At 41.4% G+C, this 15,000-nt stretch overlaps 10 non-coding genes across 10 annotated transcripts; all 10 read right to left on the bottom strand.

Moving 5' to 3' along the window:
- Nucleotides 1-867: 867 nt before the first annotated feature.
- On the bottom strand, nucleotides 868-949 carry TRNAS-AGA (transfer RNA serine (anticodon AGA)). The gene has a single exon. It is a non-coding gene; the product is annotated as a tRNA-Ser (tRNA).
- Nucleotides 950-2,448: 1,499 nt separating this feature from the next.
- On the bottom strand, nucleotides 2,449-2,520 carry TRNAH-GUG (transfer RNA histidin (anticodon GUG)). The gene has a single exon. It is a non-coding gene; the product is annotated as a tRNA-His (tRNA).
- A 1,289-nt stretch (nucleotides 2,521-3,809) lies between these two features.
- On the bottom strand, nucleotides 3,810-3,891 carry TRNAS-AGA (transfer RNA serine (anticodon AGA)). Its single transcript has one exon. It is a non-coding gene; the product is annotated as a tRNA-Ser (tRNA).
- A 1,499-nt stretch (nucleotides 3,892-5,390) lies between these two features.
- TRNAH-GUG (transfer RNA histidin (anticodon GUG)) lies at nucleotides 5,391-5,462 on the bottom strand. Its single transcript has one exon. It is a non-coding gene; the product is annotated as a tRNA-His (tRNA).
- Nucleotides 5,463-6,751: 1,289 nt separating this feature from the next.
- On the bottom strand, nucleotides 6,752-6,833 carry TRNAS-AGA (transfer RNA serine (anticodon AGA)). The gene has a single exon. It is a non-coding gene; the product is annotated as a tRNA-Ser (tRNA).
- Nucleotides 6,834-8,331: 1,498 nt separating this feature from the next.
- Nucleotides 8,332-8,403, bottom strand: TRNAH-GUG (transfer RNA histidin (anticodon GUG)). The gene has a single exon. It is a non-coding gene; the product is annotated as a tRNA-His (tRNA).
- A 1,290-nt stretch (nucleotides 8,404-9,693) lies between these two features.
- Nucleotides 9,694-9,775, bottom strand: TRNAS-AGA (transfer RNA serine (anticodon AGA)). Its single transcript has one exon. It is a non-coding gene; the product is annotated as a tRNA-Ser (tRNA).
- Nucleotides 9,776-11,274: 1,499 nt separating this feature from the next.
- On the bottom strand, nucleotides 11,275-11,346 carry TRNAH-GUG (transfer RNA histidin (anticodon GUG)). The gene has a single exon. It is a non-coding gene; the product is annotated as a tRNA-His (tRNA).
- Nucleotides 11,347-12,636: 1,290 nt separating this feature from the next.
- TRNAS-AGA (transfer RNA serine (anticodon AGA)) lies at nucleotides 12,637-12,718 on the bottom strand. Its single transcript has one exon. It is a non-coding gene; the product is annotated as a tRNA-Ser (tRNA).
- Nucleotides 12,719-14,217: 1,499 nt separating this feature from the next.
- Nucleotides 14,218-14,289, bottom strand: TRNAH-GUG (transfer RNA histidin (anticodon GUG)). Its single transcript has one exon. It is a non-coding gene; the product is annotated as a tRNA-His (tRNA).
- Between the last annotated feature and the right edge of the window lie 711 nt (nucleotides 14,290-15,000).

The raw sequence follows: 15,000 nt of genomic DNA, 5'->3' as shown, positions 1-15,000 counted from the left end.
CAGTTAGGGGGGACTGCATGGTTAGGTTTTTGAGGAATTATTGAAACTGACCTCAGTGACCCATAATCAGAGCTGTGGCTAATGACTGCATGCCTAATTATGATGAAGCAAGCACCATGGCTCGTAGGGGCCCCACAACACACTTTTCTTAGCTCATTGAATTAAAGTATAAACTTCTGCCATGTGTGAGTGGTAAAGGCTTGTTAATTTTGTTGCTTTTCAAATTCACGTCTGACAACAAGACGAAGGAACATTGGGGCATCAGACGCTTTGGAAAGTAGCCACCAACCGCAGAGAAAGAGAGAAAGAGGGAAAAGACAGCATGAGGTGTGGAGAAAACAGCAGCAGGTACAAGGAGCTCAAATGAGATTAATGGCGCCTAAATAGAGCACGTAAAGGAACAGTTACAAATCTAAGAAAAGGGAAAGAAAAGACTAGGAAAAAACACAGAAAGAGCTTGTAGATGAAATTCTCTTCCAGGAACAGCAGGTTAAGAGAAATTACACAGGGAGCAGTTAAGCTTGTAACACGGGGGAGAATAGAAAAGAAAATGCAGTTTTATGAAGTGTGTTTGCCTAATCCAGCTAGCACTTTTATTTTATTTCTCTATTTGCTTCTTTTATTGGTAAAGTAAGTTTCAAGTGCAAGCACAGGTATGACCGAGAGAGCCAGGGTATAATAATTTGAAGCGTTTGCACCAGCGCTAATGAAGGACGAGAGTTATAGCAAAGATATGAAAGGGGGAGCGATAATAAATATGTGATATGGCAATAGTGACACCAAAATAAGCCACCTATTTATAAAACTGACATGGAAGAAATACTAAAGGTTAACTTCTGAAATTGTAGCCGATGTTAAAAAGATTCTCGTTGTCGGCAGGATTCGAACCTGCGCGGGGAGACCCCAATGGATTTCTAGTCCATCGCCTTAACCACTCGGCCACAACAACTGACTGCAAGGTGTGTGCACATAATCTGTATGCAAGTTTTCAAGGTGTCCCACAGCAAATTCCTGATATTCTGCAATGCACTTTTTAAAAATAAGGTTTTTTTCAGCAGGCACATTCTCTCCTAAAAACAAAAATTGCATGCGTATATCTCTAGTTTGGAATACCATAGGCTTGCATGCATACTCTCATGGGTCACTCAAGTTTTTTGGACCCTATTGCACTCTGTTTTCGTGCTGCTTTTAGTATATGTCCCATATTAAAGAAGTCTACCATCTTTGAGTATTTGAGGCTCCTTTGTAAGTGCTTTATATTTTTTCCTTGAAGAGCTATATAATAAAGGGGTCCGGGAAGGATTGCATTTATGGAAGATAAAAGAAGGCCCACTTGTCTCACCAAATGCTGTAGAGAAACTTGATGTTTTACTCATGTTATCCTTAGTTCGTTTTTGTTAGACCTTGCATTCTTAAGGTGGTCCCAACCCCACCTTATTGCTTTTCACCTCCGCATTTTGCTGTATCTTTTTGTTGGCCTTAGGACTCTGATCACTTTATCGCTACTAATCAGTGCTGAAGTGCACGTGCTTCTTCCCTAATCATGTGTATAATTGGAGTATACCTGACTGACAGATTTAATTTACTTGAAAGCCCCTTGTAAAGTGGTATACCATATACCCAGGGACTGATTGTGCCACCCAAAGAAATAGCATTTCAAACCTGTCTCAAGCCTGCTACTGCAGTGCCTGTGCTGCAGTGTACTGCCACTTCGACTTGGCATTTAAAACTACTTGCCAAGCCTTAAACTCCAATTTTATTACATATCAGTAACCCCTAAGGTAGGCCCTAGGTAGTCCTAGGGGCATCATGCTATGTAAGTAAAAGGTAAGACATGTACTGTGGTAGTTTGTATGTCCTAGTAGTATCAAACAGTCTATTACATTTTTCACTACTGTGAGGTCTGCCCCTCTCATAGGTTAGCATTGGGTATTCCCTTATACTTTTTGGGGGGTAATTCCATATCAGAGAGGAGAAGCTTTATTTATTTATTGATAAATCCTATCTACTGGTGAGGTTGGATTTAATCTTACTATTGTATAAATGCCATTTTTAGAGAGTGAGCATTTCTCTGCACTTACTGCTCTATTTGCATTGAAACCTGTCTTCGATTGACGTCTGGATTGGGCTGCGAGACAGCTACATATGTGCATTCCCTGTAGACAGCCACAACACAGGTCACTCAACTGCAACTGCATTCATCTGCATTCTGATTGGCCTGGGGGAGAGCTCCGCTCCCCTTACCGCAAATATGTTCAAGAACGATAATTTATGTCAGTAAGTACAGTATACCTACATCTTATAATCATGTGTGTTTAAATAATTTGTTGTTAGATCGTTTAAATATTGAAAAGGATCTGTTTTTAATAGACATTTTACAAAAACAACTGGTACATTTGGGAATTCTGTAAAGGAAAAACCCAACTGCCGTGACATTGCCAACCACAATGCCGTGACTCGGATTCGAACCAAGGTTGCTGCGGCCACAACGCAGAGTACTAACCACTATACGATCACGGCGAGCTACTTAGGCTCAATAACATACAGTGACATGAAGAAATTATAATTCGGAACACTCAGGGCTACTCCTGTGATAGGCTGAATGTGTTCATTGCTTCCTCATTCCTTATACAAAGGCTTTATCTCCTCAGTGGTTGATAGGCTGAAACCGTTTCCTGGCCGCCTGCTTGTGAACTGGCAGGAGTCAAAGATCACACATACACTGGTGGGCCTGTGATGGGACACCAATGCAGAGAAACACACCTGGCGCAGATATTCTATTCTGTTTATTAGACCTGCATCTCCCCTGTACCTCCTCAAGCCATCTGTATGTGAAGCAAGAAAGAGTTAAGGAACGGTCCATCTACACTTTTATTGGGAGGATGCTGCCGTGAGCTCCTCCCAGCTAATCACACAAACAGCAGTAAAGCAAGATAACTACACAGTTAGGGGGGACTGCATGGTTAGGTTTTTGAGGAATTATTGAAACTGACCTCAGTGACCCATAATCAGAGCTGTGGCTAATGACTGCATGCCTAATTATGATGAAGCAAGCACCATGGCTCGTAGGGGCCCCACAACACACTTTTCTTAGCTCATTGAATTAAAGTATAAACTTCTGCCATGTGTGAGTGGTAAAGGCTTGTTAATTTTGTTGCTTTTCAAATTCACGTCTGACAACAAGACGAAGGAACATTGGGGCATCAGACGCTTTGGAAAGTAGCCACCAACCGCAGAGAAAGAGAGAAAGAGGGAAAAGACAGTATGAGGTGTGGAGAAAACAGCAGCAGGTACAAGGAGCTCAAATGAGATTAATGGCGCCTAAATAGAGCACGTAAAGGAACAGTTACAAATCTAAGAAAAGGGAAAGAAAAGACTAGGAAAAAACACAGAAAGAGCTTGTAGATGAAATTCTCTTCCAGGAACAGCAGGTTAAGAGAAACTACACAGGGAGCAGTTAAGCTTGTAACACGGGGGAGAATAGAAAAGAAAATGCAGTTTTATGAAGTGTGTTTGCCTAATCCAGCTAGCACTTTTATTTTATTTCTCTATTTGCTTCTTTTATTGGTAAAGTAAGTTTCAAGTGCAAGCACAGGTATGACCGAGAGAGCCAGGGTATAATAATTTGAAGCGTTTGCACCAGCGCTAATGAAGGACGAGAGTTATAGCAAAGATATGAAAGGGGGAGCGATAATAAATATGTGATATGGCAATAGTGACACCAAAATAAGCCACCTATTTATAAAACTGACATGGAAGAAATACTAAAGGTTAATTTCTGAAATTGTAGCCGATGTTAAAAAGATTCTCGTTGTCGGCAGGATTCGAACCTGCGCGGGGAGACCCCAATGGATTTCTAGTCCATCGCCTTAACCACTCGGCCACAACAACTGACTGCAAGGTGTGTGCACATAATCTGTATGCAAGTTTTCAAGGTGTCCCACAGCAAATTCCTGATATTCTGCAATGCACTTTTTAAAAAGAAGGTTTTTTTCAGCAGGCACATTCTCTCCTAAAAACAAAAATTGCATGCGTATATCTCTAGTTTGGAATACCATAGGCTTGCATGCATACTCTCATGGGTCACTCAAGTTTTTTGGACCCTATTGCACTCTGTTTTCGTGCTGCTTTTAGTATATGTCCCATATTAAAGAAGTCTACCATCTTTGAGTATTTGAGGCTCCTTTGTAAGTGCTTTATATTTTTTCCTTGAAGAGCTATATAATAAAGGGGTCCGGGAAGGATTGCATTTATGGAAGATAAAAGAAGGCCCACTTGCCTCACCAAATGCTGTAGAGAAACTTGATGTTTTACTCATGTTATCCTTAGTTCGTTTTTGTTAGACCTTGCATTCTTAAGGTGGTCCCAACCCCACCTTATTGCTTTTCACCTCCGCATTTTGCTGTATCTTTTTGTTGGCCTTAGGACTCTGATCACTTTATCGCTACTAATCAGTGATGAAGTGCACGTGCTTCTTCCCTAATCATGTGTATAATTGGAGTATACCTGACTGACAGATTTAATTTACTTGAAAGCCCCTTGTAAAGTGGTATACCATATACCCAGGGACTGATTGTGCCACCCAAAGAAATAGCATTTCAAACCTGTCTCAAGCCTGCTACTGCAGTGCCTGTGCTGCAGTGTACTGCCACTTCGACTTGGCATTTAAAACTACTTGCCAAGCCTTAAACTCCAATTTTATTACATATCAGTAACCCCTAAGGTAGGCCCTAGGTAGTCCTAGGGGCATCATGCTATGTAAGTAAAAGGTAAGACATGTACTGTGGTAGTTTGTATGTCCTAGTAGTATCAAACAGTCTATTACATTTTTCACTACTGTGAGGTCTGCCCCTCTCATAGGTTAGCATTGGGTATTCCCTTATACTTTTTGGGGGGTAATTCCATATCAGAGAGGAGAAGCTTTATTTATTTATTGATAAATCCTATCTACTGGTGAGGTTGGATTTAATCTTACTATTGTATAAATGCCATTTTTAGAGAGTGAGCATTTCTCTGCACTTACTGCTCTATTTGCATTGAAACCTGTCTTCGATTGACGTCTGGATTGGGCTGCGAGACAGCTACATATGTGCATTCCCTGTAGACAGCCACAACACAGGTCACTCAACTGCAACTGCATTCATCTGCATTCTGATTGGCCTGGGGGAGAGCTCCGCTCCCCTTACCGCAAATATGTTCAAGAACGATAATTTATGTCAGTAAGTACAGTATACCTACATCTTATAATCATGTGTGTTTAAATAATTTGTTGTTAGATCGTTTAAATATTGAAAAGGATCTGTTTTTAATAGACATTTTACAAAAACAACTGGTACATTTGGGAATTCTGTAAAGGAAAAACCCAACTGCCGTGACATTGCCAACCACAATGCCGTGACTCGGATTCGAACCGAGGTTGCTGCGGCCACAACGCAGAGTACTAACCACTATACGATCACGGCGAGCTACTTAGGCTCAATAACGTACAGTGACATGAAGAAATTATAATTCGGAACACTCAGGGCTACTCCTGTGATAGGCTGAATGTGTTCATTGCTTCCTCATTCCTTATACAAAGGCTTTATCTCCTCAGTGGTTGATAGGCTGAAACCGTTTCCTGGCCGCCTGCTTGTGAACTGGCAGGAGTCAAAGATCACACATACACTGGTGGGCCTGTGATGGGACACCAATGCAGAGAAACACACCTGGCGCAGATATTCTATTCTGTTTATTAGACCTGCATCTCCCCTGTACCTCCTCAAGCCATCTGTATGTGAAGCAAGAAAGAGTTAAGGAACGGTCCATCTACACTTTTATTGGGAGGATGCTGCCGTGAGCTCCTCCCAGCTAATCACACAAACAGCAGTAAAGCAAGATAACTACACAGTTAGGGGGGACTGCATGGTTAGGTTTTTGAGGAATTATTGAAACTGACCTCAGTGACCCATAATCAGAGCTGTGGCTAATGACTGCATGCCTAATTATGATGAAGCAAGCACCATGGCTCGTAGGGGCCCCACAACACACTTTTCTTAGCTCATTGAATTAAAGTATAAACTTCTGCCATGTGTGAGTGGTAAAGGCTTGTTAATTTTGTTGCTTTTCAAATTCACGTCTGACAACAAGACGAAGGAACATTGGGGCATCAGACGCTTTGGAAAGTAGCCACCAACCGCAGAGAAAGAGAGAAAGAGGGAAAAGACAGTATGAGGTGTGGAGAAAACAGCAGCAGGTACAAGGAGCTCAAATGAGATTAATGGCGCCTAAATAGAGCACGTAAAGGAACAGTTACAAATCTAAGAAAAGGGAAAGAAAAGACTAGGAAAAAACACAGAAAGAGCTTGTAGATGAAATTCTCTTCCAGGAACAGCAGGTTAAGAGAAACTACACAGGGAGCAGTTAAGCTTGTAACACGGGGGAGAATAGAAAAGAAAATGCAGTTTTATGAAGTGTGTTTGCCTAATCCAGCTAGCACTTTTATTTTATTTCTCTATTTGCTTCTTTTATTGGTAAAGTAAGTTTCAAGTGCAAGCACAGGTATGACCGAGAGAGCCAGGGTATAATAATTTGAAGCGTTTGCACCAGCGCTAATGAAGGACGAGAGTTATAGCAAAGATATGAAAGGGGGAGCGATAATAAATATGTGATATGGCAATAGTGACACCAAAATAAGCCACCTATTTATAAAACTGACATGGAAGAAATACTAAAGGTTAATTTCTGAAATTGTAGCCGATGTTAAAAAGATTCTCGTTGTCGGCAGGATTCGAACCTGCGCGGGGAGACCCCAATGGATTTCTAGTCCATCGCCTTAACCACTCGGCCACAACAACTGACTGCAAGGTGTGTGCACATAATCTGTATGCAAGTTTTCAAGGTGTCCCACAGCAAATTCCTGATATTCTGCAATGCACTTTTTAAAAATAAGGTTTTTTTCAGCAGGCACATTCTCTCCTAAAAACAAAAATTGCATGCGTATATCTCTAGTTTGGAATACCATAGGCTTGCATGCATACTCTCATGGGTCACTCAAGTTTTTTGGACCCTATTGCACTCTGTTTTCGTGCTGCTTTTAGTATATGTCCCATATTAAAGAAGTCTACCATCTTTGAGTATTTGAGGCTCCTTTGTAAGTGCTTTATATTTTTTCCTTGAAGAGCTATATAATAAAGGGGTCCGGGAAGGATTGCATTTATGGAAGATAAAAGAAGGCCCACTTGTCTCACCAAATGCTGTAGAGAAACCTGATGTTTTACTCATGTTATCCTTAGTTCGTTTTTGTTAGACCTTGCATTCTTAAGGTGGTCCCAACCCCACCTTATTGCTTTTCACCTCCGCATTTTGCTGTATCTTTTTGTTGGCCTTAGGACTCTGATCACTTTATCGCTACTAATCAGTGCTGAAGTGCACGTGCTTCTTCCCTAATCATGTGTATAATTGGAGTATACCTGACTGACAGATTTAATTTACTTGAAAGCCTCTTGTAAAGTGGTATACCATATACCCAGGGACTGATTGTGCCGCCCAAAGAAATAGCATTTCAAACCTGTCTCAAGCCTGCTACTGCAGTGCCTGTGCTGCAGTGTACTGCCACTTCGACTTGGCATTTAAAACTACTTGCCAAGCCTTAAACTCCAATTTTATTACATATCAGTAACCCCTAAGGTAGGCCCTAGGTAGTCCTAGGGGCATCATGCTATGTAAGTAAAAGGTAAGACATGTACTGTGGTAGTTTGTATGTCCTAGTAGTATCAAACAGTCTATTACATTTTTCACTACTGTGAGGTCTGCCCCTCTCATAGGTTAGCATTGGGTATTCCCTTATACTTATTGGGGGGTAATTCCATATCAGAGAGGAGAAGCTTTATTTATTTATTGATAAATCCTATCTACTGGTGAGGTTGGATTTAATCTTACTATTGTATAAATGCCATTTTTAGAGAGTGAGCATTTCTCTGCACTTACTGCTCTATTTGCATTGAAACCTGTCTTCGATTGACGTCTGGATTGGGCTGCGAGACAGCTACATATGTGCATTCCCTGTAGACAGCCACAACACAGGTCACTCAACTGCAACTGCATTCATCTGCATTCTGATTGGCCTGGGGGAGAGCTCCGCTCCCCTTACCGCAAATATGTTCAAGAACGATAATTTATGTCAGTAAGTACAGTATACCTACATCTTATAATCATGTGTGTTTAAATAATTTGTTGTTAGATCGTTTAAATATTGAAAAGGATCTGTTTTTAATAGACATTTTACAAAACAACTGGTACATTTGTGAATTCTGTAAAGGAAAATCCCAACTGCCGTGACATTGCCAACCACAATGCCGTGACTCAGATTCGAACCGAGGTTACTGCGGCCACAACGCAGAGTACTAACCACTATACGATCACGGCGAGCTACTTGGGCTCAATAACGTACAGTGACATGAAGAAAATATAATTCGGAACACTCAGGGCTACTCCTGTGATAGGCTGAATGTGTTCATTGCTTCCTCATTCCTTATACAAAGGCTTTATCTCCTCAGTGGTTGATAGGCTGAAACCGTTTCCTGGCCGCCTGCTTGTGAACTGGCAGGAGTCAAAGATCACACATACACTGGTGGGCCTGTGATGGGACACCAATGCAGAGAAACACACCTGGCGCAGATATTCTATTCTGTTTATTAGACCTGCATCTCCCCTGTACCTCCTCAAGCCATCTGTATGTGAAGCAAGAAAGAGTTAAGGAACGGTCCATCTACACTTTTATTGGGAGGATGCTGCCGTGAGCTCCTCCAAGGTAATCACACAAACAGCAGTAAAGCAAGATAACTACACAGTTAGGGGGGACTGCATGGTTAGGTTTTTGAGGAATTATTGAAACTGACCTCAGTGACCCATAATCAGAGCTGTGGCTAATGACTACATGCCTAATTATGATGAAGCAAGCACCATGGCTCGTAGGGGCCCCACAACACACTTTTCTTAGCTCATTGAATTAAAGTATAAACTAATGCCATGTGTGAGTGGTAAAGGCTTGTTAATTTTGTTGCTTTTCAAATTCACGTCTGACAACAAGACGAAGGAACATTGGGGCATCAGACGCTTTGGAAAGTAGCCACCAACCGCAGAGAAAGAGAGAAAGAGGGAAAAGACAGTATGAGGTGTGGAGAAAACAGCAGCAGGTACAAGGAGCTCAAATGAGATTAATGGCGCCTAAATAGAGCACGTAAAGGAACAGTTACAAATCTAAGAAAAGGGAAAGAAAAGACTAGGAAAAAAACACAGAAAGAGCTTGTAGATGAAATTCTCTTCCAGGAACAGCAGGTTAAGAGAAATTACACAGGGAGCAGTTAAGCTTGTAACACGGGGGAAAATAGAAAAGAAAATGCAGTTTTATGAAGTGTGTTTGCCTAATCCAGCTAGCACTTTTATTTTATTTCTCTATTTGCTTCTTTTATTGGTAAAGTAAGTTTCAAGTGCATGCACAGGTATGACCGAGAGAGCCAGGGTATAATAATTTGAAGCGTTTGCACCAGCGCTAATGAAGGACGAGAGTTATAGCAAAGATATGAAAGGGGGAGCGATAATAAATATGTGATATGGCAATAGTGACACCAAAATAAGCCACCTATTTATAAAACTGACATGGTAGAAATACTAAAGGTTAACTTCTGAAATTGTAGCCGATGTTAAAAAGATTCTCGTTGTCGGCAGGATTCGAACCTGCGCGGGGAGACCCCAATGGATTTCTAGTCCATCGCCTTAACCACTCGGCCACAACAACTGACTGCAAGGTGTGTGCACATAATCTGTATGCAAGTTTTCAAGGTGTCCCACAGCAAATTCCTGATATTCTGCAATGCACTTTTTAAAAATAAGGTTTTTTTCAGCAGGCACATTCTCTCCTAAAAACAAAAATTGCATTCGTATATCTCTAGTTTGGAATACCATAGGCTTGCATGCATACTCTCATGGGTCACTTAAGTTTTTTGGACCCTATTGCACTCTGTTTTCGTGCTGCTTTTAGTATATGTCCCATATTAAAGAAGTCTACCATCTTTGAGTATTTGAGGCTCCTTTGTAAGTGCTTTATATTTTTTCCTTGAAGAGCTATATAATAAAGGGGTCCGGGAAGGATTGCATTTATGGAAGATAAAAGAAGGCCCACTTGTCTCACCAAATGCTGTAGAGAAACCTGATGTTTTACTCATGTTATCCTTAGTTCGTTTTTGTTAGACCTTGCATTCTTAAGGTGGTCCCAACCCCACCTTATTGCTTTTCACCTCCGCATTTTGCTGTATCTTTTTGTTGGCCTTAGGACTCTGATCACTTTATCGCTACTAATCAGTGCTGAAGTGCACGTGCTTCTTCCCTAATCATGTGTATAATTGGAGTATACCTGACTGACAGATTTAATTTACTTGAAAGCCCCTTGTAAAGTGGTGTACCATATACCCAGGGACTGATTGTGCCGCCCAAAGAAATAGCATTTCAAACCTGTCTCAAGCCTGCTACTGCAGTGCCTGTGCTACAGTGTACTGCCACTTCGACTTGGCATTTAAAACTACTTGCCAAGCCTTAAACTCCAATTTTATTACATATCAGTAACCCCTAAGGTAGGCCCTAGGTAGTCCTAGGGGCATCATGCTATGTAAGTAAAAGGTAAGACATGTACTGTGGTAGTTTGTATGTCCTAGTAGTATCAAACAGTCTATTACATTTTTCACTACTGTGAGGTCTGCCCCTCTCATAGGTTAGCATTGGGTATTCCCTTATACTTTTTGGGGGGTAATTCCATATCAGAGAGGAGAAGCTTTATTTATTTATTGATAAATCCTATCTACTGGTGAGGTTGGATTTAATCTTACTATTGTATAAATGCCATTTTTAGAGAGTGAGCATTTCTCTGCACTTACTGCTCTATTTGCATTGAAACCTGTCTTCGATTGACGTCTGGATTGGGCTGCGAGACAGCTACATATGTGCATTCCCTGTAGACAGCCACAACACAGGTCACTCAACTGCAACTGCATTCATCTGCATTCTGATTGGCCTGGGGGAGAGCTCCGCTCCCCTTACCGCAAATATGTTCAAGAACGATAATTTATGTCAGTAAGTACAGTATACCTACATCTTATAGTCATGTGTGTTTAAATAATTTGTTGTTAGATCGTTTAAATATTGAAAAGGATCTGTTTTTAATAGACATTTTACAAAAACAACTGGTACATTTGGGAATTCTGTAAAGGAAAAACCCAACTGCCGTGACATTGCCAACCACAATGCCGTGACTCGGATTCGAACCGAGGTTGCTGCAGCCACAACGCAGAGTACTAACCACTATACGATCACGGCGAGCTACTTTGGCTCAATAACGTACAGTGACATGAAGAAATTATAATTCGGAACACTCAGGGCTACTCCTGTGATAGGCTGAATATGTTCATTGCTTCCTCATTCCTTATACAAAGGCTTTATCTCCTCAGTGGTTGATAGGCTGAAACCGTTTCCTGGCCGCCTGCTTGTGAACTGGCAGGAGTCAAAGATCACACATACACTGGTGGGCCTGTGATGGGACACCAATGCAGAGAAACACACCTGGCGCAGATATTCTATTCTGTTTATTAGACCTGCATCTCCCCTGTACCTCCTCAAGCCATCTGTATGTGAAGCAAGAAAGAGTTAAGGAACGGTCCATCTACACTTTTATTGGGAGGATGCTGCCGTGAGCTCCTCCCAGCTAATCACACAAACAGCAGTAAAGCAAGATAACTACACAGTTAGGGGGGACTGCATGGTTAGGTTTTTGAGGAATTATTGAAACTGACCTCAGTGACCCATAATCAGAGCTGTGGCTAATGACTGCATGCCTAATTATGATGAAGCAAGCACCATGGCTCGTAGGGGCCCCACAACACACTTTTCTTAGCTCATTGAATTAAAGTATAAACTTCTGCCATGTGTGAGTGGTAAAGGCTTGTTCATTTTGTTGCTTTTCAAATTCACGTCTGACAACAAGACGAAGGAACATTGGGGCATCAAGACGCTTTGGAAAGTAGCCACCAACCGCAGAGAAAGAGAGAAAGAGGGAAAAGACAGTATGAGGTGTGGAGAAAACAGCAGCAGGTACAAGGAGCTCAAATGAGATTAATGGCGCCTAAATAGAGCACGTAAAGGAACAGTTACAAATCTAAGAAAAGGGAAAGAAAAGACTAGGAAAAAACACAGAAAGAGCTTGTAGATGAAATTCTCTTCCAGGAACAGCAGGTTAAGAGAAATTACACAGGGAGCAGTTAAGCTTGTAACACGGGGGAGAATAGAAAAGAAAATGCAGTTTTATGAAGTGTGTTTGCCTAATCCAGCTAGCACTTTTAATTTATTTCTCTATTTGCTTCTTTTATTGGTAAAGTAAGTTTCAAGTGCATGCACAGGTATGACCGAGAGAGCCAGGGTATAATAATTTGAAGCGTTTGCACCAGCGCTAATGAAGGACGAGAGTTATAGCAAAGATATGAAAGGGGGAGCGATAATAAATATGTGATATGGCAATAGTGACACCAAAATAAGCCACCTATTTATAAAACTAACATGGAAGAAATACTAAAGGTTAACTTCTGAAATTGTAGCCGATGTTAAAAAGATTCTCGTTGTCGGCAGGATTCGAACCTGCGCGGGGAGACCCCAATGGATTTCTAGTCCATCGCCTTAACCACTCGGCCACAACAACTGACTGCAAGGTGTGTGCACATAATCTGTATGCAAGTTTTCAAGGTGTCCCACAGCAAATTCCTGATATTCTGCAATGAACTTTTTAAAAATAATGTTTTTTTCAGCAGGCACATTCTCTCCTAAAAACAAAAATTGCATGCGTATATCTCTAGTTTGGAATACCATAGGCTTGCATGCATACTCTCATGGGTCACTCAAGTTTTTTGGACCCTATTGCACTCTGTTTTCATGCTGCTTTTAGTATATGTCCCATATTAAAGAAGTCTACCATCTTTGAGTATTTGAGGCTCCTTTGTAAGTGCTTTATATTTTTTCCTTGAAGAGCTATATAATAAAGGGGTCCGGGAAGGATTGCATTTATGGAAGATAAAAGACGGCCCACTTGTCTCACCAAATGCTGTAGAGAAACCTGATGTTTTACTCATGTTATCCTTAGTTCGTTTTTGTTAGACCTTGCATTCTTAAGGTGGTCCCAACCCCACCTTATTGCTTTTCACCTCTGCATTTTGCTGTATCTTTTTGATGGCCTTAGGACTCTGATCACTTTATCGCTACTAATCAGTGCTGAAGTGCACGTGCTTCTTCCCTAATCATGTGTATAATTGGAGTATACCTGACTGACAGATTTAATTTACTTGAAAGCCCCTTGTAAAGTGGTATACCATATACCCAGGGACTGATTGTGCCGCCCAAAGAAATAGCATTTCAAACCTGTCTCAAGCCTGCTACTGCAGTGCCTGTGCTGCAGTGTACTGCCACTTCGATTTGGCATTTAAAACTACTTGCCAAGCCTTAAACTCCAATTTTATTACATATCAGTAACCCCTAAGGTAGGCCCTAGGTAGTCCTAGGGGCATCATGCTATGTAAGTAAAAGGTAAGACATGTACTGTGGTAGTTTGTATGTCCTAGTAGTATCAAACAGTCTATTACATTTTTCACTACTGTGAGGTCTGCCCCTCTCATAGGTTAGCATTGGGTATTCCCTTATACTTTTTGGGGGGTAATTCCATATCAGAGAGGAGAAGCTTTATTTATTTATTGATAAATTCTATCTACTGGTGAGGTTGGATTTAATCTTACTATTGTATAAATGCCATTTTTAGAGAGTGAGCATTTCTCTGCACTTACTGCTCTATTTGCATTGAAACCTGTCTTCAATTGACGTCTGGATTGGGCTGCGAGACAGCTACATATGTGCATTCCCTGTAGACAGCCACAACACAGGTCACTCAACTGCAACTGCATTCATCTGCATTCTGATTGGCCTGGGGGAGAGCTCCGCTCCCCTTACCGCAAATATGTTCAAGAACGATAATTTATGTCAGTAAGTACAGTATACCTACATCTTATAATCATGTGTGTTTAAATAATTTGTTGTTAGATCATTTAAATATTGAAAAGGATCTGTTTTTAATAGACATTTTACAAAAACAACTGGTACATTTGGGAATTCTGTAAAGGAAAATCCCAACTGCCGTGACATTGCCAACCACAATGCCGTGACTCAGATTCGAACCGAGGTTACTGCGGCCACAACGCAGAGTACTAACCACTATACGATCACGGCGAGCTACTTGGGCTCAATAACGTACAGTGACATGAAGAAAATATAATTCGGAACACTCAGGGCTACTCCTGTGATAGGCTGAATGTGTTCATTGCTTCCTCATTCCTTATACAAAGGCTTTATCTCCTCAGTGGTTGATAGGCTGAAACCGTTTCCTGGCCGCCTGCTTGTGAACTGGCAGGAGTCAAAGATCACACATACACTGGTGGGCCTGTGATGGGACACCAATGCAGAGAAACACACCTGGCGCAGATATTCTATTCTGTTTATTAGACCTGCATCTCCCCTGTACCTCCTCAAGCCATCTGTATGTGAAGCAAGAAAGAGTTAAGGAACGGTCCATCTACACTTTTATTGGGAGGATGCTGCCGTGAGCTCCTCCCAGCTAATCACACAAACAGCAGTAAAGCAAGATAACTACACAGTTAGGGGGGACTGCATGGTTAGGTTTTTGAGGAATTATTGAAACTGACCTCAGTGACCCATAATCAGAGCTGTGGCTAATGACTACATGCCTAATTATGATGAAGCAAGCACCATGGCTCGTAGGGGCCCCACAACACACTTTTCTTAGCTCATTGAATTAAAGTATAAACTTCTGCCATGTGTGAGTGGTAAAGGCTTGTTAATTTTGTTGCTTTTCAAATTCACGTCTGACAACAAGACGAAGGAACATTGGGGCATCAGACGCTTTGGAAAGTAGCCACCAAC

Source organism: Lissotriton vulgaris, unplaced genomic scaffold (genome assembly GCF_964263255.1).
Source record: "Lissotriton vulgaris unplaced genomic scaffold, aLisVul1.2 SCAFFOLD_301, whole genome shotgun sequence".
Lineage (NCBI taxonomy): Eukaryota > Metazoa > Chordata > Amphibia > Caudata > Salamandridae > Lissotriton > Lissotriton vulgaris.
The sequence above is the reverse complement of the archived record's forward strand: the minus strand, read 5'-3'. Positions and strand labels throughout refer to the sequence as shown.